The sequence below is a fragment of the Scyliorhinus torazame genome, chromosome 2 (genome assembly GCF_047496885.1).
Source record: "Scyliorhinus torazame isolate Kashiwa2021f chromosome 2, sScyTor2.1, whole genome shotgun sequence".
NCBI classification, from domain to species: domain Eukaryota; kingdom Metazoa; phylum Chordata; class Chondrichthyes; order Carcharhiniformes; family Scyliorhinidae; genus Scyliorhinus; species Scyliorhinus torazame.
In genome coordinates, this window is record NC_092708.1 from 331,239,764 (window position 1) to 331,263,845 (window position 24,082).

The 24,082-nt window shown below is 47.8% G+C and overlaps 1 protein-coding gene across 3 annotated transcripts in view; it reads right to left on the minus strand.

The window, feature by feature from the left end:
- LOC140401891 (5'-3' exonuclease PLD3-like) overlaps positions 1–24,082 on the minus strand; it is a 108,804-nt gene that overhangs the window by 62,765 nt on the left and 21,957 nt on the right. The gene's annotated exons all lie outside the window — the stretch shown is intronic.

The window sequence follows — 24,082 nt, forward strand, 5'->3', positions numbered from 1 at the left end:
GGAATGGAAGATCCCACTGGTGGGAATGGCTGGAACATTTCAGTCTCCATATTTTTACAAAAACAGATATCCTCATAGCTAATTTTAGAAGTTTTAAAGACTGGACAAAGACCCTTTTAACAACATGTCTGCCTGTCACCTTTGAACAATAAGAACTAATATGGCAACTTCACGGAAACTGACACCTCACTATCTCTGAAGAGACTCTAATGACCCCCTATAGGCTGCAGAGACCAAATACAAAGGGCACATACACTTCATAAGGGGCATAGGGGCTGTTTAGCACAGGGCTAAATCGCTGGCTTTGAAAGCAGACCAAGGCAGGCCAGCAGCACGGTTCAATTCCCGTAACAGACTCCCCGAACAGGCGCCGGAATGTGGCGACTAGGGGCTTTTCACAGTAACTTCATTTGAAGCCTTCTTGTGACAATAAGCAATTTTCATTTCATTTCATAAGCCGGCCCTTGCCAACCAGAGCCGATTTGTCTGCGAGGACGTCCCTTTAAGACTCACTGGTTGAAACAGTCCTAGGGACCCGGAACCCGACTCACCCATTGTCGAAGGCAAATTGGGACGGTGGGAGTCATGTGAAATGACTCCCTTACTAGGAAAAGCAGTAATTTTGCCTTATGGTACTAAGAAAAATTAGTCTGCCATTTTCCCATCTACCAAGCAGCAGCACAGAAAAGGGGTCATGTTCACGTTTGAAGATGTGCCGCATCCACAGGGCTTGAACTGGAACCCCTGCCCGAACTCCTCCAAGACTAATTCACATCTATCTCATTGTGGAAGTCATCTCCACTGGAAAAGTGAATTATCCAGCATCAGTTTTCAAACTGTTTACCTCACTGAAGGAATATACTACCATTGGATTTTGATTCTGGTCTCTGGACTCCTGTAAAACAATAATTATTTCTTTGTGTTCTTTGCCCTGTAGATCTTTCTTTCTCTATCCTTCTTTTACTGTGCGACTGCCCGGGGCCTATTTAGCTACCCCCTCCCCCGCATTGTGAGTGTATGCTAATAAAGTAACCCTTGGAGTTCATCCTGTCTCAGGTTTTCTGTGAAATTATTAATAGAGAATTGGACCACACCAAAACTGAGGGGTTGGGATACATGCCATTGCTTATAAATGAGGAAGCAAATCAAAACACCTAACTGTTTATGAGCTGGTGGTAAGAGGAGAAATAAGGACTATTTAAATTAAGCCCCTCCTCTCTGTAATATAGGCCATTCAAAAGAGGCTTCTTAGAAAGTGTCACACTGACCTAAGAACTCTAAAGTCCAGAGTTAACATCAGACACACCTGATGCTGATGTAACTATGATGTAACAACTGGTGACTGTGTAACTAAGATCTGGAGGGAGGAGAAATTGCAACCTCAAGTTGGAAGTTCCTAAGATGTAAATAAATAATAATGGTCTTGAAAATCTATAGCCTTGAGTAGTTTACCCTGCTGAGCTGGAAACTGAGTGCACTTCACTTTGATGCGGTGGATGTTTGTAAACATTGTGGTTTCAGCACTTAGTCTTACTCACCCATGAAGAAGATGAATGGAGCAAGGCTAACAGCTGGTCTGTAGAAGCTGTCAATCACAGCCCACTACCAGAAATGGTATGGGCGGCACGGTGGCACAGTGGAGCGCCAGGGACCCGGGTTTAATTCCGGCCTCGGGTGACTGTGCGGAGTCTGCACTTTCTCCCAGTGTCTCTGCGTGGGTTTCCTCTGGGTGCTCCGGTTTCTTCCCACAGTCCAAAGAAGTGCCGGTTAGGTGGATTAACCATGCTAAATTGCCCCTTAGTATCCAAAACATTGGATGAGGTTACTGGGTTGCGGGATTGGGTGAGGGCCTGACCCTAGGTAGGGTGCTCTTTCAGAGGATCGGTGGAGACTCGAAAGGCCAAATGGCCTCCTTCTGCACTGTGGGGGGTTCTGTGATTCTAAGATTCAATGAAATGAATGAATGGCTTGCAGCTAATGGATCTGTGGGGCTTAAACACAGGTCTCACCCGTTATCTTTCCAGGAATGGACACGTGAAGCTTCCAGGTAAGTGTTACAACTGTAATTTCTTTCACTGCCCTGTCTGGACTGCTCTCTAACTTCTAGACAGGGGTCGTTTTGCTGTGGGGGTGGGGGAGGTCTGTGGGAGGGCGTCCCTCTACTTAGGGTCACCTCCATACTTGGAGGAAGGGGGGCACCCGGAAAATCTGGGGGTGGGGGTGCTTTGCAATGCAGCGGTGGAGGCCGATTTGCAGTGCGGTGGAGGCGGGGTGGGGGGGGGGGGGTCTGGCCATGGGTCTTCTCTATTGGGCTACCCACTCAAAATGGCGGCAACATAGCGGGATTCCCTAGAGCAGGGTTTTTCAAACTGCGGGACATGACTCGCGGGTGGGTCACGGATGGGTGTGGGAGAGCCGTGGAGCAATCGGTTGCAGCGTTCCCAATCGCAGCAGAAGCACCCAGCGGCTGCGTCCTGCTTTTAAACTGAGAATGTCGGCCGCGACCAGCTTTTAAATAGAATGTTGCAGTCTTCCAGCCAGTAGTGTCAGCAGATGGCATGTCACACGCCCGGCTCATACACTGATATTACACGCCCTGTACGTGCATGCTTTTGGTGCAAACTGACGGAGGAAAGATTCCTCCATTTTCTAGCTGTGAGCAAGCATGGCAACGTGACTGTGAAGAATTGAAGGCGGGTCATTTTAAACAAAGAAAAAACTGAAACTGAGAACATAGCAGTGTAAAGAGTATTTCTTGAGGTATGGCTTTGTTAATTGTGCCAATCCAAATCAGGATGCAAAGCCCATGTGTGTTATATGCAGGGAGGTACTGAGAAATGGAAGTTTAAAATAATCAAAACTTCAAAAGCATGGCGAGTTCGAGGACAATGCTTTTGATTTTTTTCAAAGGTTGCAGTGAGAACTTAAATCATCAGCTGAAGTCCTTATCAGAAATGTAACCTTGATTAACAAAGTAAATAAGATTGTGAGGACCAGACAGGGTCACCTTCACATTAAAGGTAAGCGAAAATGGTGTGTCATGAAGGTCGGCCTTGGAACTTCTGGTTGCGGCTATGCCTGGGTAGGTCACACGTTTGGCAGCTCCCGCCGTGAACGGACCTTTGGGCCCTTTTAAGGAGCCCCAGTGGCACTTGGATGACGATTCCCGGTGTGGGAAGGCAGCAGTGAGGTTCCCCCAGCACTGTATGGAGTGGACCAGGAGCGGAGCGGTCAAAAAAGCGGCACTGGAAAAGAGAGGAGAGCGAGGGCGGAAAAGCAAGATGGCGGCAGGTGGAGACCAGGCAGTGTGGGCTCAGTGGTCTCAAGAGCAGCAGGAATTTTTGAAAAGCTGCTTTGCGGAGTTGAAGGCGGAGATGTTGGTCCCTATGAAGGCGTCGATCGAGAGGCTGGTGGAGACCCAGAGGGCGCAGGGGACGGCGGTTAAGGAGGTGCAGCAGAAAGCCTCTGATAACGAGGATGAGATCCTGGGCCTGGCGGTGAAAGTGGAGGCGCACGAGGTGCTGCACAAAAAGTGGCAGGAGAAGTTCGAGGATCTGGAAAACAGGTCGAGGAGGAAGAATCTGCAGATTCTGGGCGAATGAGCCGCCGAGGGCTGTGGTGGTGAGGTTTCACCGTTTCACCGACAGGGAGTGTGTCCTGAGGTGGGCGAAGAAGGAGCGGAGCAGCAGGTGGGAGAACACTGAAATCCGCATCTACCAGGACTGGAGTGCAGAGCTGGCCAAGAAGAGGGCATGATTCAACCGGGCCAAGGCGGTTCTCCATCATAAGGGGGTGAAGTTTGGGCTGTTGCAGCCAGCGCGGCTGTGGGTCACGCATCAGGACCGACACCATTATTTTGATAGGCCGGATGCGGCGTGAACCTTCATCCAAAATGAAAAGCTGGACTCAAATTAGTGGTTTGTGGCAGGTTATGGGGATGCTGGGGAGTGGGAAGGGGCGATTTGATTTGATGTGTGTGTTTTCTGGGTATGTGTATTGATTTGGGAGGGGCTGATCCCCGCGCTTGAAGGGGGAGTGAGGGCCGGAGGTCCTGGGCCTTTGGGGATCGGGGAGAGGCTGCAGGAGAAAGGAGCTGCGCCATAGGGGGCGGGGCCGGCCCAGGTAGAAAACTCGGGCTTTCCCGCGCAAAGGGGGGGGGGGCCTGATGCGGGGGATGTTACCGGACGGGTTTGTAGGGGGAGTGGGGAAGGGGGGTGGGGGGGCACTTCGAGGGGGAATTCAATCGGGGGATCGTCGGCAGAGGCGGGAGCGGCCGGGGTCAGCAGGAGTCAGCTGACTTACGGGAGTGCAATGGGGGGAGCAGGGGGCAAGGCAATTGCCTGGCCGGGGGAGGGGGAGGTTGGGGGGGGGGGGATCTGGGTTGCTGCTGTACTGACTGAGGGGGAGCTGGAGGTAAGAGGGAGAGTCGGTACGGGGAGCCCCCGTCTGGGGGGCTCGAGAGTGTGGGAGGCGGGGGCACGTGGCTGGCCTAAGAAAGGAGATGGCTAGTTGGCAGGGGAGGGGGGCGGGTAGTCCCCCGATCCGGCTAATCACGTGGAACGTGAGAGGCCTGAATGGGCCGGTCAAGGAGGCCCTGGTGTTTGCGCACTTAAAGGGACTGAAGGCAGACATCGCTATGTTGCAGGAGACGCACCTGAAGGTGGTGGATCAGATCAGGCTGAGGAAGGGATGGGCGGGGCAGGTCTTTCACTCTGGGCTGGATGCGAAGAACAGGGGGGGTCGCAATCCTGGTGAGCAAGCGGGTGACGTTCGAGGCAGTGAGTATTATGGTGGATAAAGGGCCGATATGTGATGGTGAGTGGTAGACTGCAGGGGACCCGGGTGGTGCTGGTGAATGTATATGCCCCGAATTGGGACGATGCAGGATTCAAGAAGCGCATGCTGAGCCGGATCCCGGATCTGGAGGCAGGGAACCTGATAATGGGGGGGACTTCAATACGCACTGGACCCGGCACTGGATCGATCTAGGTCGAGATCGGGCAGGAGGCCAGCTGTGGCCAAGGTTCTGAGGGGGTTTATGGATTAGATGGGGGGAGTGGATCCGTGGAGGTTCTCCTTCTTTTCCCATGTGCACAGGGCCTATTAACGGATAGACTTCTTCGTGGTGAGTAGGGCGTTGATCCCACATACGGAGGGGATGGAGTACTCGGCCATAGCGATTTCGGACCACGGACCACACCCTGCACTGGGTAGAGCTGGAGTTGGGGGAGGTGAGGGGCCAGCGCCCGCTGTGGTGCATGGATGTGGGACTGCTGGTGGATGAGGAGGTCTGTGGGCGGGTCCAGGAGTGCATTCAAAGGTACATGGAGGCCAATGATAATGGGGAGGTACCGGTGAGTGTGGTCTGGGAGGCGCTGAAGGCAGTGGTCAGGGGAGAGCTAATCTCAATCAGGGTTCACAGGGAGACGTGGGAGAGGATGGAGAGGGAGAGAATGGTGGGGGAGATACTGAGGGTGGATAGGAGGTACGCGGATTCCCCTGAAGAGGGGCTGCTGAAGGAGTGCCGAAGCCTCCAAATGGAGTTTGATTTGCTGACTACGGGGAAAGCTGAGGCTCAGTGGAGGAAGGTGCAGGGGGCAGTGTACGAGTATGGGGAGAAGGCGAGTCAGATGCTGGCGCATCAGCTACGTAGGAAGGAGGCGGCGAGGGAAATTGGAGGAATCAGGGACAGAGGGGGGAACACGGTGCGGAGTCCAGCCAAAATAAATGAGGCCTTTAGGGATTTCTACGGGAACCTGTACAAGTCAGAACCCCCAGAGGGGGGGGAGGGGATGCGGCGGTTCCTGGACTAATTAAGGTTCCCGAAGGTGGAGGAGGGACAGGTCGAAGGTTTGGGAGCCCCGATCGGGATGGAGGAGCTGGTTAAGGGGTTGGGGAGTATGCAGGCGGGCAAGGCCCCGGGGCCGGATGGGTTCCTGGTCGTGTTCTATAGGAAGTTTGTGGAGCTGTTGGGTCCGTTGCTGGTGAGAACCTTTAACGAGGCGAAGGAAGAAAGGATTCTCCCCCCGACGATGTCTCGGGCACTGATCTCGCTTCTCCTCAAGCGGGACAAGGACCCGCTGCAGTGTGGCTCTGATAAGCCGATGTGGATGCTAAGTTGCTGGCGAAGGTCCTGGCCACTAGGATTGAGGATTGTGTCCCGGGAGTGATACACGAGGACCAGACGGGGTTTGTGAAGGGCAGGCAGCTGAATGTAAATGTGCAGAGGCTCCTGACTGTGATCATGATGCCCTCGGAGGGGGGAGGCGGAAGTGGTGGCAGCAATGGACACGGAGAAGGCTTTCGATCGGGTGGAGTGGGAGTGCCTGTGGGAAGTGCTGGGTAGGTTTGGGTTCGGGGAGGGGTTCATAGGGTGGGTTAAATTGTTGTACCAGGCCCCGGTGGCGAGCGTATCGACAAATCGGCTGAGTTCAGAGTACTTCAGACTGTACCGTGGGACGAGACAGAGGTGCCCCTGTCCCCCCTGCTGTTTGCCCTGGCAATTGAGCTGCTGACTATGGCACTAAGGGAGTCTAGAAACTGGAGGGGGTTGATCTGGGGAGGGGAGGAGCATCAGGTCTCATTATATGCGGATGACCTGCTTTTGTATATTGCTGATCCAGTGGAGGGGATGGCAGAGGTCATGCAGACCCTCAGGGAGTTTGGAGAATTCTCGGGATACAAGCTAAATGTTGGGAAGAGCAAGCTCTTTGTAGTGCATGCGAGGGTTCAGGAGAAGAGGCTGGAGGAGCTGCCGCTCAAGAGGGTGGAGAGGAGTTTCCGGTATTTGGGTATCCAGGTGCCAAGAGTTGGGGGATCCTGCATAAGCTCAACTTGGCGCGGTTGGTAGACCAGACTTTAGGAGATGGGACGTGTTGCCACTCTCCCTGGCAGGCAGGGTGCAGTCCGTTAAGATGACGGTCCTCCCTAGGTTCTTGTTTGTGTTCCAGTGCCTGCCTATTCTCATCCCTAAGGCCTTTTTCAAGCGAGTGAGCAAGAGCATTATGGGGTTCGTATGGGCAAGTAAGACCCCGAGGGTTAAGAGACTGTTCTTGGAGCGCAGTCGGGGTGGGGAGGCTGGCGCTGCTGAATTTGTGTAGCTATTACTGGGCAGCTAATGTGGCAATGATTCAGAAATGGGTAATGGAGGGAGAGGGGGCAGTGTGGAAAAGACTAGAGGCGGCGTCCTGTGTAGGTACTAGCCTGGGGGCACTGGTGACGGCACCGTTGCCGCTACCGCCGACGTGGTATACCACGAGCCCGGTGGTGGCGGCGACACTGAAGATCTGGGGGCAGTGGAGACGGCACAGGGGGGAGGTGGGGGCCTTAATCTGGTCTCCAATACGGAACAACCATAGGTTTGCACCGGGCAGGATGGATGGCGGATTCCTAAGTTGGCATCGGGCGGGAATTAAAAAGATGGGGGATTTATTCATCGACGGGACTTTTGCCAGTCTGAGGGCGATAGAGGAGAAATTTGGGTTACCCCTGGGAAATGCCTTCAGGCATATGCAGGTCAGGGCGTTTGTGAGGAGGCAGGTTGGGGAATTCCCGCTGCTGCCTGCCTGGAGGATACAGTACAGGGTGATTGTCATAATATACACATCAGTATATGATGGTGCAGAGACACACACTGACTGACGCACTGCAAGACCAATCAACACACAACACAGCAGCCAATCACCAGTTAGGGCACAGTCACTATAAAGACAGAGGGCACTAGTTTTCCCGCTCATTCGGGATACAGCCTCTGAGACAGACAGAGCCTGCAGTCAGTAGCACAAACATCCACCATGTGCTAGCAGTATAGGCTGGTCAGGTTAGGCATAGGTCATCAGTCAATCTAACATAGTGTCGACCCACAGTGCAAGTATGTTTAACAGCTCTTAGTTAAATAAAATAGAGCTGTACTATTACAAGTGTTGGTAGCCTGTCTATGTTACTGCTAAGGTAAACGCAGTCTCCACAGATCCAGAGTACCCAACACATCAGTGATTTCAGGTGTGTGGGTCGGAGAGGGTAAGGTCTCGGCGATATACCAGGAGCTGCAGGAGGTGGAGGAAGCCTTGGTGGAGGAGCTGAAGGGCAAGTGGGAGGAGGAGCTGGGTGAGGAGCTGGAGGAGGGCCTGTGCACTGACGCCCTGGGCAAGGTTAATTCCTCCTTATCTTGCGCCAGGCTCAGCCTGATCCAGTTTAAAGTGGTGCACAGGGCGCTTATGACAGGGGCGAGAATGTGTAAGTTTTTTGGGGTAGAGGACAGGTGTGTGAGGTGTTCGGGGAGCCCAGCAAACCACGCCCATATGTTCTGGGCGTGTCCGGCACTTGCGGGGTTTTGGAGGGGCTTTGCAAAAACTATGTCCAAGGTCTTGGATACTCGGGTAAAACCAAGCTGGGGGATAGCAATATTTGGGGTATCAGAAGAGCCGGGAGTGCAGGAGCCGAAAGAGGCTTTTGCCTCTTTGGTAGCCCGGAGAAGGATTTTACTAATGTGGAGGGACGCGAAGCCCCCAAGCGTGGAGTTTTGGATCAATGACATGGCAGGGTTCCTCAGGTTGGAGAGGATAAAGTTTGCCTTGCGAGGGGCTGTGCAGGGGTTTTCCAGGCGGTGGCAACCGTTCCATTACTTTCTCGCGGAACGTTAGGTGGAGGTCAATAGCAGCAGCAACCTGGGGGGGGGGGGATGCTTGTTTTGGTTTATGTAAGGGGCGTTTGCCCCATTTTATTCTTAATTTGTTAAATTGATTAAGGGTTAGAGGATTAAGTTGCTTTGTTTGTTGCCGTATTGCCCTTTCTATTTTTCTTTTGTATATTTACTTTCTATTTTGGAGTGTTTTGTAAAAATTATTGAAAAACTTTGAACAAACATTTTTTTTTTAAATGAAGGTCGGCCTTGTGGGTTGTGAAGATTGGCTACCGTGGGTCGCGAAGGTTGGCCGGTTGGTAAAAGTGGATCCCGGGAAAGGAAGATTAAAAGTCACTGCCCTAAAGAATTGCTCGTATTCCTCGCCATGCATAAATGTGCATAGCGAGGGACATTGAATTGCTCGGTGATTTGTGCTCCTACTGGGATCCAATTTAGTCTGACGGGAAAATTTAATCTCCCAAACGGAAAATTTTGCTGATGGTCTGGAAGGATGTCCAAACGACAAACCCAACAACCCAGTTTTAATGACAGGGATAGGCATTCCAAGAACACTTCAGCTTGATATTCTCCAAATAATTTATCAAGGTCACTTACAGATAGCAAAATGTTGAGCAAAAGCCCAGCAATCAGTTTGGTGGCCAGGTATTACTTGCTCTATTGAAGAATTCATTCTGAATTGCCATATGGCTTCAGTGAACAGCCGAGAGCAAAGAGAATCACTGTCACCCTCCACCTTTCCAACAAGGTCATGGGAGTGCCTGGAATTTTTTTTTTCAAGTATATTTATTGAAATTTTACATTTTCATATCAAAGTTACAAAATAATACCATACATACTGTTGCTAACATTCCGGTTGGTTCAATTTGCTCTGTTTTATTACCTTTGCTCTCGAGTCGCCAGGTATCTTTATGATACCGCCACGGGGTTCAAGTTCAAGTAATGATCAATAACTCAATACACCGATTAGTAAGATTCAAATCAAAGCACATTTATTATACACAGTAATCGCTACTCATGCACAAATTCTACGTCTAAGCTACTTATATAACTAACAGGCCTATACTTAGCTTCGGACTGGCCCACCAGGTCAGGGGAACAAATGGCCTTTCGTTCGGGTCCTGAGTCTGCGGGATTCGAAGTTGGTACGGATTGGTAGCTAGGAGCGCCTATCTCGTAGCGAGCGGTGAATTAAGACTTACGGTCTTTCGGCGGTCACTGCACCGGTCACGGTCAAGGTTGGTTCGTGTTGCTGGGTGACCCGGGCAGGAAGAAGAGAGCGATTTGAACTTGGGGCTTAACTTTATAGTCCCCAGGGGCTTCCCGCCTTTCGGGGCGGACCCTGTACCTGGTTCTAGGTGATTGGACTTCGTTCCAATCGCTTGGTTCGATTTCTCCAATACTGGAGCGGTTCCCTGATCGATGGGCGGTCTTGAGGTGTTCGTTAACCTCTTTTGTGTTGGCTCCTGCTGGCGCCGGGGAGTCTGGCTTAGTTTTGTGTGTCCCAAATGTTGCTATTGTTCGTGGGGATTGCTCATTAGTATGTAGATGGCTGCTACATTATTATGCTGATGGTCGCTGGTATCGATGCTGTCTGGGCTTTTGCAGAGTTAAATACACAGCAAACCTGCACCTGCTGGTTTCTGCCTGTGTTGGCTGAATTTCCCTTCAGCCTTTGCCGTTCGCCATTTTAAATCGGGAGTTGGCCAATTTAGGTGGCTACAATACTTACCATACATATCATACATACCATACATACATGAAAGTAAGCTAACGGGGAACATAGAAACTGACTGTAAAAGTTTCTATAGGTATGTGAAGAGGAAAAAGATTGACAAAAACTAATGTAGTTCCCTTACAGTCAGAAAACGGGGGAATTCATAACAGGGAACAAAGAAATGGCTGAGGAACTAGATTTATACTTTGCTTCGATCTTCACAAAGGAAGACATGAATAATTTACCAGAAGTTATTTGTTACACAAGTTTTAGTGAGGAGCTGAAGGAAATTAGTATTAGTAGAAAGATGGTTTTGGGGAAATTAATGGGATTGAAGGTGGTTAAATCTCCAGGGCCTGATAATCTTCATCGCAGAGTACTTAAGGAAGTGGCCCTAGAAATAGTAGATCCATTGGTAGTCATTTTCCAAAATTCTTTGCACCCTGGTTTAGTTCCTACAGATTGAAGGGTAGCTAATACAACCCCGCTATTCAAAAAGAGAGGTAGAGAGAAATAGGGAACTGTAGACGTGAGCCTAACATCAGTAGCAGGGAAGTTACTAGAGTCCATTATCAAGGATGCCATGGCACAGAATTTGGAAAGCAGTATATAATCAGACAAAGTCCGCATGGATTTACGTAAGGGAAATGATGCTTGACAAATCTACTAGAATTCTTCTGAAGATGTAACCAGTAGGGTTGACCAGGGAGAACTGGTGGATGTGGTTTATTTAGACTTTCTGAAGGCTTTCAACAAGGTCTCACATAGCAGATTACTATGTAAAGTTAAAGCGCATGGGATTGCAAGTAGTGTCTTGAGATGGATAGAAAGCTGGTTAGCAGACAGGAGGCAAAAAGTTGGAATAATGGGTCTTTTTCTGATTGGCAGGCAGTGACTAGTGGGGTACCGCAGCGATCTGTGCTAGGACCCCAACTGTTCACATCATATTTTAATGATTTGGACGAGGGAACTAAATGTATTATCTCCAAATTTGCAGATGATACAAAGTTGGGTGGGAGGGTGAGATGTGAGGAGGATGCTGAGATGCTTCAGCGGGTTTTGGACAGGCTGAGAGGGCACATGCATGGCAGATGCAGTATAATGTGGATAAATGTGAGGTTATCCGCTTCTGTAGCAAAAATAGGAGGGCAGATTATTATTTGAATGGGAGCAAATTGAGAGAGGTGGATACTCCGCGAGACCTTGGTGTCCTTGTGCATCAGTTGCTGAAAGTAAGCATGCAGGTACAGCAGGCAGTAAAGGAGGCAAATGGTATATTGGCCTTCATTGCGAGAGGTTTTGAGTATCGGAATAGGGATATTTGACTACAATTACATAGGTGAGGCCACACCTTGAGTATTGTGTGCAGTTTTGGTGTCCTTATATGAGGAAGGATGTTCTTGCCGTGGAGGGAGTGCAGCGAATGTTTACCAGGCTGATTCCTGGGATGGCTGGACTTTCATATCGGGAGAGACTAAGTTGGTTATATTCATTGGGGTTTCGAGGAGTGAGAGGGGATCGCATAGAAACTTATAAAATTCTAAAGAATCTGAAGGGGTAGATTCAGAAAGAATGTTCCCGAGGGTGGGGGAGTCCAGAACTAGGGGTCACGGTTTGAGGATCAGGGGTAAACATTTTAGACTGAGATGAGGAGAAATTTCTTCACTCAGAGAGTGATGCATCTCTTCCTCTTCCCTCAACCCCCCAGAGGCTCCCTCATTCCACCAGGCCAGACCAGAACCAGGACCAGAACCATGCACACCCAGACGAGGGAAGAAATAAAAGATTCCCAGGGACACCCAGACTAATTCGCGGAAACCACCCCTATATAAATGATACCCAGGGCCACCCTCCTATCCCATCCTCAATCAAGGATATCCACTCCACTCCAGTCTGCTCTAAGCACAGACAAGACACTCTGTCAGCCCCAATAGTACTGAAAGCAGTTAGAGAGAGAGACCCATGCAACGAGGAAAGATAAACTCGACCCGATGGAGGAGTCAGACAGGACCCAGTCCTCCCCAGGATAACAAAAGGTCTGTCAGGGCTGATGAAGGATAAATGCACAATTTCTAAAATTAAAATTCAAAAGAAAACAAACAAACAAATGGATTAACTCTAACTGGGAGGGGGGGGGGGGGGGGGGGTAGGTCTCCTCAATTACAGCGAGGACGAGCTAACTCTACCAACCTCAACCCTCCACACCACTCCCCTACTCCGGCTCCATTCATCGTCAATGAGACAAGGTGGGGGGTGGGGGTGGGGGGGGGGGGGGGGGGTGGGGGGTGGAGAGGGTAGACAAGGACACCCCCTCCTGAACCACCAGGATTATAAAACACGATAAAGAATAATCACCTTTAGGATTAAAACTATGCATAAAATCCATTTTCCATATTCAACTAAACATGAACTTGCTAAATAAGGATAAACAATAATGCAGCCCAGAACACACACTCCCCTGCAGGAAAAAAGACAGCATCAAGCAAACAACAGGGATCAACGGGGAACAAGGTCCAGAATAACAACTGAACTGCAGGACAGTCCTCATTATAAAGACATCTTCCAGGACGCTTGAAGAAAGCAAAAGCCAATGATAAAACAAGCTCAACAAATACTCTTCAGGATCTTTCAAAGATTCCAATGTTGCTAACTTTTGGTTGGCTCTTAATTCGTAATTGGCTCTGTTTTATAATCTTTGCTCTAGAGTCACCAGGTATCTTTATGATACCGCCACGCGGTTCAAGTTAAAGTAATGATCAATAACTCAACACACCAATTAGTAAGATTCAAATCAAAACACATTTATTATACACAGTAAATCGCTACTCATGCATAAACTCTACTTTCTAGGCTATTCCTATCACCAAAAGGCCTATACTTAGCTTCGGACTGGCCCACCAGGTCAGGGGAACAAAGGGCCTTTCGTTCAGGTCCTGAGTCTGCAGGATTCAAAAGCTGGTATGGACTGGTAGCTAGGAGCGCCTATCTCGTAGCGAGTGTTGACTTGAGACTTACTTGGTTGGAGGCAGCGAGGCAGGTCACTGTCAAGGGTTGGTTCAAGTTGCTGAGTGACCCTGCCAAAGAAGGACGATTTGAACTTGGGGGCTTTACTCTATAGTCCCCAGGGGCTTCCCGCCCTTCAGGCCGGACCCCGTACCTGGTTCCAAGTGATTGGACTACTTTCCCGCCACTTGGATCGATTTCTCCAATGCTGGAGCGGTTCCCTGATCGCTGGGCGGTCCCTAAGTGTCCGTTGGCCTTCCTTTGTCTTGGCTCCTGCTGGCGCCGAGGAGTCTGGCTTGGCTTTATTTATCTTAACTGTTGCCATTGTGCCTGGGAATCGCACATTACTATGTAGATGGCTGCTGCATTACTAAGCAGATGGCTGCTGGTTTCAGTACTGTCTGGTTGTTTTACAGGTTCCAATTTACATGATTTCTGTATTTGCTAGTCTTTGCCTGTGATGGCTGAATTTCCCTTCAGCCTTTGCAGTTCTCCATTTTAAGTCAGGAAGTGGCCAACTCAGGTGGCTACACAATGATCGAAGCACGAGACACCATTCCTTCCAACATGCCACCTCGCCAACACCCAGGTGGTTCACAGCCTAGGCCCCAACTGGAAGGATAACTCAACCGGTATGACTACCTCCAACCCCTCACGACGAGCATCAGGAACAGGACGATACAGGACTAGTGATTGGTAAGCTAAACCGACCCCCACCAGGAAGACTGGATAAGATGTGTTCCATTATATCTGAAATGCCCAATCTCCAAATCGAGATGACCAAAATGTGGCAGCCAATCTTCAAGCTCACTTGGGAACTCTTCCACTACCTCTCGCCAGGGACCAGGCTCAGTGGTGTGCCCCCCTTGGTCCCCGCGCCTTCTCCCGAACTCCTCAGGATGGACGACAGAATGGAGACGGGCCTCCACCAGGGAAAGTGTCCTCTCAAGTACAAGAACCTCTTTGTGCACCTCCAACGTCTTCACAAAAGTACCCCGCAATTCGTGGTTGTGAACCTTGATCTGCACCTCAGAGCCAAGACTTTCCGCCAGGATAACATCTCCATTGGCAGCCATCACCCAATGCACACAGCACTGCCAAGGCGAAAGCTCACTCAATAGCAACTGTTACACTGAAAACAGGGCCCAACTCCAGCCCACTCCCGCCACCATGGACAAATGAGGAGTTGTAGCATTTTATCTTTGCTCTTTCTTGCAATAACACCGACCAAACACTTCTTGGGAATAGCACAAGCCATGCATTCCAAGGGAAGACAAATACAAAATGTGTAACAGGCTATAAAGATAGATTAAAAGAGTAGAGCTGGAGTTCACGAAAATGCAACAACTTCCATGCTCACATCACGTGACCCCCCAAATGGATTTGTTTGATTTCAAAGGCAAGGCATTTCTTATTGTCAGTGATTACTACTCCAGATTGAAGTGAACAGATTGCACAGCATCACAACGGAAGCAGTCATTCATTCACTGAAGAGAATCCATGAAATACAAGGCATCCCGGACAACATAATTTGCTAATGAACTATTCCACAACTTTGTGGAGGAATATGGATTTGTTCACTTGACTAACTCACCTCGGTATCCTTAACCAAATGGAGAAGCTATGTTTGAACCATCAAAGACTTGATGAAGAAGAATGATGATCTTAATTTAGTTCTTGTCAATTATCAAACCTCACCACTACAGAATGGTTTCTCACCATCAGAGTTGTTAATGGGAAGCTGACTGAGAACACAGCTTCCAGCTATGCAACAGAAATTGAACATAATGTGTGCGTTGCATCCAAACCGTTGCGCAGTGCGGCAGATAAATGCTGGTAGATCCCTCTTCCAGGATCTTCCTGGCTCGCCATGCCTCATGAGATCTAACGTGATCTTATGAGACGTCACGACTGAATCCCGCACATTGTGGGCGGGATCAGTATCTGGCAAATCTGCATATTAGAGCAAGACAGCTAGTCGCATTCTAATATGCACTCGCCTGATCTACCAAGGCCCTGGGATCTAGCCTCGAAGACCTCAGTCGAGCACTGCTCAGTCGAGCGCTGCTCCATACGCAGGGACCAGACGGAATGACACTTGGGGGCAGTCTGCCAGGGGATTGGAGGCCCCTAAGTGGTTGCCCTCTGGGCAGGGGACACCCTGGTACTACGGGAAACACCCGGCTAAACGCACTCGTCACGGGACTATATTGCAATTTGGTTAGATCACGCCCAATTTCACCTTGAGCGACACTAGGAGAGGGTTAAAAAGCATGAGGAAAAAGAAAGACACAAACAAGCTCGTAACTTGAACTTCAGGCACAGGGCATGGGACGTTTCAGGACTGTGGTCCAGGGAGAGAGTATGGATACAATAGCAATGGAAAGAAAGAATAATAATTGAAAGAGCTCCACAACCTATATCTTACAGGATTCAGGTAAACTGCGGACCTATACGGGGATATTGCAGCACCTTAATATCCTTGGAAAGACAGCCAATAAAAACTTGGGCTTACTAATCAGATCCTGATCGGCATAAAGAACAAGAAACAAAATAAAGTTCTGCAGACACCCAGGAGAAAGACACTCATTTCAAACATATCGACTGACGAGAGAATGCAGATAGTCCTCAATCTCAGGCAGAGATCAGGACAAGATCAGGGAGATTGGTCAAGGCACATAAGATACTAATCCTGTGAAGTCTAGGACTTTGGGGGAGGCAAGTAAGGAAGATGTATATAATTGCGATAAAGACTGGAGGGAGATGTAGAGTAAAAGGTTAACATCAGAGACACCTGATGCTGATGTAATTATGATGTAATGACACATGACTAAATAACACAGATCGGGGGATGGGGGGGGCGGGGGGGGGGGGGGGGGGGTCCAAACTCAGGCAGAGTTCCTGAGATATACATGGAGCTGTAAATAAAAAATAATGGTCTCAACAAACTACAGTCTTGAGTAGCTAATTGGGGAAAATAGACCAACCCCAAACACATGACAAAACAAGAACCATACGTCAAAGAAACATTTTGCTCAGGATTGTAAGGAACATTTTAGGGTGGGTATCAGGAAAAATGTATTTGCACAGAAGATCAAAGTTGGAATGTATTCCCTGAGATTGGTTCAGGTCAGGATAAAGGGTGCATTTAAGAAACGGCTGAGATTCTGTAACTGTCGCATTAAAATCAAATGTGTCAAACAGCCTTCATTCAAATGGACTAGTGAACAGCAAAGTTCAGGAAATATATGGGCTCACAAGAGAATGAATTCTATCCATTAGCAGGCTCCTAACTATTATTTTAACTGATTTTCTTCACACTTTTTGAACATCCTGTACTTTCCATCTTCTAATCCGGTTGTTCAGCTATGCTGTGGTTGGTGTTGGAAAGGTGCCATCCCTTCCAAACTGTTGGAACTGGGCCAATGTTATAATGTCAGCTCACTGGAAGGGTATTTTGTTTCAAACGAACTCTATGGGGTAATTTAAAAGGATTTGCTGCTAGCATGGAGCTTCACCAGATGCAATCAGATACTATTCAATTATCCTGATTATCCAACCAACAGTCACCAATCAAGAGGATCTGCACCAACAACAGTCTCAGGAAGGGTTAGATTCAATGAAGGAAAATATTTTTTTAAATCGCAAAACTTTCCTCTGTAAACTTTAAAATAATTTATTCTAAATAAGATAAAAACAGTACTTTCCAGGAGGAGACAAACATTTTTTTTTGCCTATCACAGCTGCAGGATGCCTCAAAGTGCTTCATGGTCAATGAAGTGCTGTTGAAGCGTATCACAGTTGTAATGGGGACACTCAGTGTGCAGCAAGCTCCCTGTGAACAGCAAAGTGCTGATCAATGAATCATAGAATGGCTACTGCACTGAGGGAGACCATTCAGCCCGTCGGGTTTATGCCAGCCCTTTATAAGAGTGGCTCAGTTAGCCCCACCCCGCTGTATTTACCCCGGATCCCTGCAATTTTGTTTCTTGTTTTGATAATTACCCAGTTTGCTTTTATAGGGCATGCCTCCATCGCACTCTCAGGGCAATGTATTCCAGATCCTAACTACCCTCTGCTTAAATCAATTTCCTCTAATTCTTGATCCTTTTGCCAATGGGAACTGTCTCTCCTCATCTACTCTGTCCAGACCCCTCAAGGTTTTGACCAGATATCTGTTTTTGTGATGTTGATTGAGCAATAAATATTGGCCAGGATAAATCTCCTGCCATTCATAGAATCCCAACGTGCAGAAGGAGGCCATTCTGCCCATTGAGTCTGCACTGGTCCTCTGAAAGAGCATTCTGCCTAGGTCCATTCACCCCGCCCTAATCCCGTAACCTCGCAACCTAACCATCCCTGGACACTAATGGGCAATTTAGCATGGCCAATCCATCTAACCTGCACATTCCTGGGCACTAAGGGGCAATTTAGCATGGCCAATCCATCTAACCTGAACTGTTCTTTGATTTAGTGTCATGGGATCTTTTATATCTACTTGAGAGGGCAGGTGGGGTCTGGGTTTTTTGCCTCATCGAAAAGAAAGCATCTCAGACAAAGAACCATTTTCCCAGAACTGCACTGAAGAACCAACTTTGATTTTTGTACTCAAGTTACCAACAACCCAAGGGCAGCACGGTGGCGCAGTGGTTAGCACTGCTGTCTCACGGCGCCGAGGTCCCAGGTTCGATCCCGGCTCTGGGTCTCTGTTCGTGTGGAGTTTGCACATTCTCCCCGTGTTTGCGTGGGTTTCACCCCCACAACCCAAAGATGTGCAGGTTAGGTGGATTGGCCACGCTAAATTGCCCCTTAATTGGAAAAAATGAATTGGGCACTCTAAATTTATTTATTTTTAAATTTTAAAAAAAGTTACCAACAACCTTCTGATTCAGAGGCAAGAGTGTGACCAGCTGAGACACAGTTAACACCTATATATAAAGAAGATACAAGGCAAGTACGACCTACTGTCCTAAGAAAGCATTCTCCAAGGTGGCCTTCAGGACGCGCGACAATGCAGAATCACTGAGCAGAAACTGATATCCAGGTTTCACACACATAAGTACGGCCTCAACCGGGACCTTGGATTCATGTCGCACTACATTCACCCCCCCCCCGCCACCATCTGGCCTGGGCTTGCGAAATCATACCAACTGTCCTGGCTTCAGGCAATTCACACCTCTTTAACCTGTGATTATTCCTCTCTGGATCTGTAAAGGCTTAATTACCTGCATAGTCTCGCATTCAAAGTATCATCTTGAATCATTGTCTTTGTCTATATATGTGTTTGTGGAACCCACCTCTTCACTCACTTGATGAAGGAGCTGCGCTCCGAAAGCTAGTGATTCCAAACAAAGCTGTTGGACTGTAACCTGGTGTTGTAAGAATCCTGAATAAAGTTAACTGTTTTTAATCTAAATATTTCACATGTATCAGAGTCTGAATAAAGGAACCTATTCAGTCACCATTTCACATCCAACCACGATGTGTATGGGAGAAAATAACACGTTAACAGTTCTGAAGAATGGTCACGGGCCTGAAAGGTAACTTAATTTCTCTTCCTCCCCAGATGATTCCTAACCTGTTATATATTTCCAAATATTTTTGTTTTCAATTTGTTTTTCCAACATCTGAAGTACTGCATTTTAATTTTGCGTATTAACAGCGGTTCACTGTATTGCAATATGAATTTGTCTCTTTTAAAAATAGGGCCTCTCCGAAAACATGAGTAAAAACATAGAAAAATTAAAGACTTGGCGCTGTTACTTTGCAATAATTCACTTGCTGTGTGAAACTGATTTTGGAATGCAGTACAGTAAAATGCAATAAAAGTTCTAAGATGAGTGACAATGATTGAAAATAATTTCTAGAATGGTAAATAATGCCAACAATTTTAAATTATCCAATTAGACATCAAAATATGCTTTATATTTATAATTGGCAAGTGATGTACAGAGAAATCCCAATGAAGTATGGTTATCAAACTCCTTTCACTGAACTGTAATTCTGTTTTATGAATTATTGGATTATTTTTTATTCTTTCACAGGATGTGGGCGTCGCTGGTTAGGCCAGTATTTACTGCCCATCCCTAATTGCCCTTTGGAAGGTGATGGTGAGCTGGCTTCTTGAACCGCTGCAGTCCATGTGGTGTAGGTACACCCACTATGCTGTTAGGAAGGGAATTCTAGGATTTTGGCCCAGCAACTGTGAAGGAACGGCGACACATTTCCAAGTCAGGCTGGTGTGTGGCTTGGGTGGGGGGGACTTCCAAGTCGTGGTGTTTTCATGCATCTGCTGCCCTTGTACTTCTAGGATGGAGAAGTTATGGGCTTGGAGGGTGCTGTCGAAGGAGCCTTGGTGGATTGCTGCAGTGCATCTTGAAACTTGTACACACTCCTGCCACGGTGCTGGAGGGAGTGAATGTTGAATTTGTTGGAATGAGTGCCAATCAAGCAGGCTGCTTTATCCTATTTGGTGTCAAGTGTTGTTGGAGCTGCATTCATCCATGTAAATGGACAGTATTTCATCATAGTCCTAACTTATGCCTTGTAGATGGTGAACAGGCTTTGGGGTGATAACTTACTTGCTACAGAATTCCTAGCTTCTGTCCGCTCTTGTAGTCACAGTATTTATATGGTTCGTCCAGTTCAGTTTCTAGTGAATGGTAACTCCGAGGATGTTGATAGCATTGGTAATCTCATTGAATGTCAAGGGAAGATGGTTAGATTCTCTCTTGTTGAAAATTGTCATTGACTGACACTTGTGTCGCACAAATGTTACCTGCCACTCGTCTGCCCAAGCCTGAATATTGTCCAGGTCTTGCTGCATATGGACACAGACTGATTCAGTATCTGAGGAGTCGCAAATGGTACTTAACATTGTGCAATCATCAACATCCCCACTTTTGACCTTATGATGTAAGGAACTGAGATGATTGATCTTCAACAACCACAACCATCTTCCTTTGTGCTATCTCAAAACATTGGAGAGTTTTCTCCCTGATTTCCATTGACTTCAGTTTTGCAAGTCTCCTTGATGCCATATCTGGGGCGGGATTCTCTGCCAGCGGGGTGCTCCATTTTGCCAGCAGCCTGGAGGTTTCGCGACGGCGTGGAGCTGCCCTCCAATGGGAAATCCCATTGACCGGCTGGAGTAACGGAGCATCCCGCTGCCGGGTTGAGGCAGAAATGTGACGCGGCGGGGCGGAGAATCCCGCCGATGGTATTTTTAAAGGATAGGCTTGCAGACCATGAAGGTACAAACAAACAACAGCTTTATTGGACAGGTAATTGCTCAACAGGCTGCAAAGATAAACTGTCCATTTGTCCGCTCACGTGGCAGATGATGTCATCAATATGTCACGTGATCGGACTCTTAAAGTCCGACCTTGTTCTAACTAGGAGCAAACATGAATAGACAACATTTTCCTCCCTCTTTACATTAGAGATTCCTGCAATGAAACACAATATAACATTAACACTCAAAATTTACAACATGAACAATTAATAAATACAACAGTCAATAAATTAGATGTTTCAGAGGATGTCGATTTCTGTGTAGTTTTGAGGAAACCTCAGACGTCTGTTTTTTGTGTTGGCTGCAAGCTCTGGTATTTTTCGTGTAGTTTGGACGTCGTCCATAGTTGTCTCAACCAGAGACGATGTTGTGTATGCAGGTTGAATCGCTATTGAAGTGTCCTTAACTGTCTTCCACAGTTGTTTCTGGTATTGTCAGGTTCTCAGGAATGTCTAGGTCTTCACTGGGCACAATTGGTTGCAGACTCTCAGTTGACTTTGGCTCAGGTAAACTAATTCTAGTTGCTGTAAGTTGATCAGTGTCTTCTCAGCACTACACTCCCCTGAGTTTGAGCTCTGTGCAGGAGACCGGTCCTGTCTGTGCTACGAAGATGGCAGGTATCCACTTCACACTGTGGTATAGTTCCTTGCAAATATTTCCAGACCTTTCTGAAAAACACAGAGTTTAGGCCTGTTCTCACGTCGCAAAAGCCGACTTTGCTGTTTCCTCTCAACAATTCCTCTTGCCTTAGGTGGCTTCAACAGATCAAACGGGGTACGTAACTGATGTTTTATCATGAATAATGCCGGAGAACTTCGGGTTGTACTCCTATATGTCATCAGAAATTTGCTTTGTTGTTTTGACAATGATCCTTGCTCACGAGTTACATTCAATTAATGCCTCATTATCTGAACAAATCTTTGAGCCAGCCGATTTGTGACAGAATGATAAGGAGCAGATCGGATGAGTTGGATTCCATTCTCCTTTAGATCATTTGTGAATTCTTCTGAAATGAGCTGTAGCCCACTGTCACTAACAAGCTGTAACTGAATATTGCAAAATTCTCACCCAGTCTTTCTACTGTTCTCTCAGAGGGCGTGGTCTTCATAATGGTGACTTCAGGCCATTTCAAATGCACGTTCACCACAATGAAAAACATTTGTCCTTTGAATGGGCAGACATAAACGATATGTACTGTTTGCCATGGCCCTTCTGGCTATTCCATGGGTGCAATGGTGCTATTGGCGGCATGTTTCGAACCTTTGCACAATTAGAACTCATGTCTGTGTTCTCCTCGATTTCATCTGCTTCATCCTTACTATCCCACAATGACTTCATGAAATTGGTTTAGGACATCTTCCCTTAACAATGGAGGAATGATGACGCTCATTCCCCAGTGGAGACAACCAGCCTGTGCCAATAGTTTGAGTCTTCGGGTAACATGGCTTCGACTCCGGATTTGCTCCCCCAGTTTTGCGAAAAAGTACCATATCCATAACTTCTGACAGGAGTGGATTATTTCTGGTATACATCTTGCGTGTACAGGAGTGTTATCAACTTTTTAGAAATCAAAAATATTACCACTCAAACTATTTACTGACGAACGGTTAAGTAACTGGAGAGTCCATCGGCGTTCCCATGGAGATTTGATGAACGATATTTTATTGTATATGTATGTGCTGACAACAGCAATGCCCATCTCTGCATCCGGCTCACTGCTAGAGATGGAATACCGTGTCCGTCCCCAGTGCCAATGCCAGTGGTCGATGATCTGTTGGTAAAGTAAATTTCCTAGCATTTAGGTATTGGAAAGAATGTTTGATTCCGAAAATAATGTCAAGAGCTTCCTTCTCTATCTGTGCATAGTTAATTTTTGCTTTGTTCAAGGGTCTTGATGCAAGCGTTGTTGGCTTCTTTTCACCATTAGACAATATGTGAGAAACCGCCACTCTCACCCCATTTCATTATCGAGCCCTGGCCACCAAAGATAGCTTCTGGCTATCTGGGAGTTCTCCCAGTGAGCCAGAGAAGACACAGTCAGAGTGAGACAGAACCAAGAGTGAGTTTGGGAATTTGAATCTAGGTGGGAATTGAATCAAATCAGTAAGGCAGCTCCTCTTATATTTCAGGAGTTTAAATTAATTTAAATTAAGCTAGAATTGTGCAGTGTAGGTTAACACGGGCTGCCCCACCCACTCACATAACTGGTTGGCAGTTAAGTGTCAGTCACTTAAATTTCCCTTGATCTAAAAGCAGGTGGGAGAGGGGAGTCAATTCAGGACAGTTTAAAAAGAGCAACTTGTAAATTCACTCCCAGTGAGTTCTCCCAGTGAGCCAGAGACGACACAGCCAGAGTGAGACAGAACCAAGAGTGAGTTTGGGAATTTGAATCGAGGTGGGAATTCGAAGCTAGGTGGGGGGAGGAAGTGCTTTTTATCCCTGGTAAGGGACTGGTAAGTCGTGTTTCTGTTTTTCTGTTTCTTTTCATTGGTATATTTATTTATTTTTTTCTTCGTTGTTTATTTATTTATTTAATTTTGGGGGGGAAATTGTAATTGTTGAATGTTAACCGAAGGTTTAAGACATGGCAGGAGATCTCAGACCCGTGTCATGCTCCTCGTGTGCGATGTGGGAGCTCAGGGACACGTCCACTGTCCCTGGCTCCTTCACGTGCAAGACGTGTGTCCAGTTGTAGCTCCTGTTAGACCGCTTGACGGCTCTGGAGCTGCGGATGGACTCACTTTGGAGCATCCGCGATGCTGAGGACGTCGTGGATAGCACGTTTAGCAAGTTGGTCACACCGCAGGTGAAAGGTACTGAGGGAGATAGAAAATGGGTGACCAAAAGACAGAGCAAGAGTAGGAAGGCAGTGCAGGTGTCCTCTGCGGTCATCTCCCTGCAAAACAGATATACCGCTTTGGATACTGTTGAGGGAGATGGCTCACCAGGGGAAGGCAGCAGCAGCCAGGTTCATGGCACCGTGGCTGGCTCTGCTGCGCAGCTGGGCAGGAAGAAGAATGGCAGGGCTATAGTGATAGGGGACTCAATTGTAAGAGGAATAGACAGGCGGTTCTGCGGACGCAATCGAGATGCCAGGATGGTATGTTGCCTCCCTGGTGCAAGGGTCAAGGATGTCTCGGAGTGTCTGCAGGACATTCTGGGGGGGGGGGGGGGGTGGGGGGTGAACAGCCAGCTGTCGTGGTGCACATAGACTCCAGCGATATAGGTAAAAAACGGGATGAGGTCCTACAAGCTGAATTTAGGGAGTTAGGAGTTAAACTAAAAAGTAGGACCTCAAAGGTAGTAATCTCAGGATTGCTACCAGTGCCACGAGCTAGTCAGAGTAGGAATGTCAGGATAGATAGGATGAATGCGTGGCTCGAGAGATGGTGCAAGAGGGAGGGATTCAAATTCGTGGGACATTGGA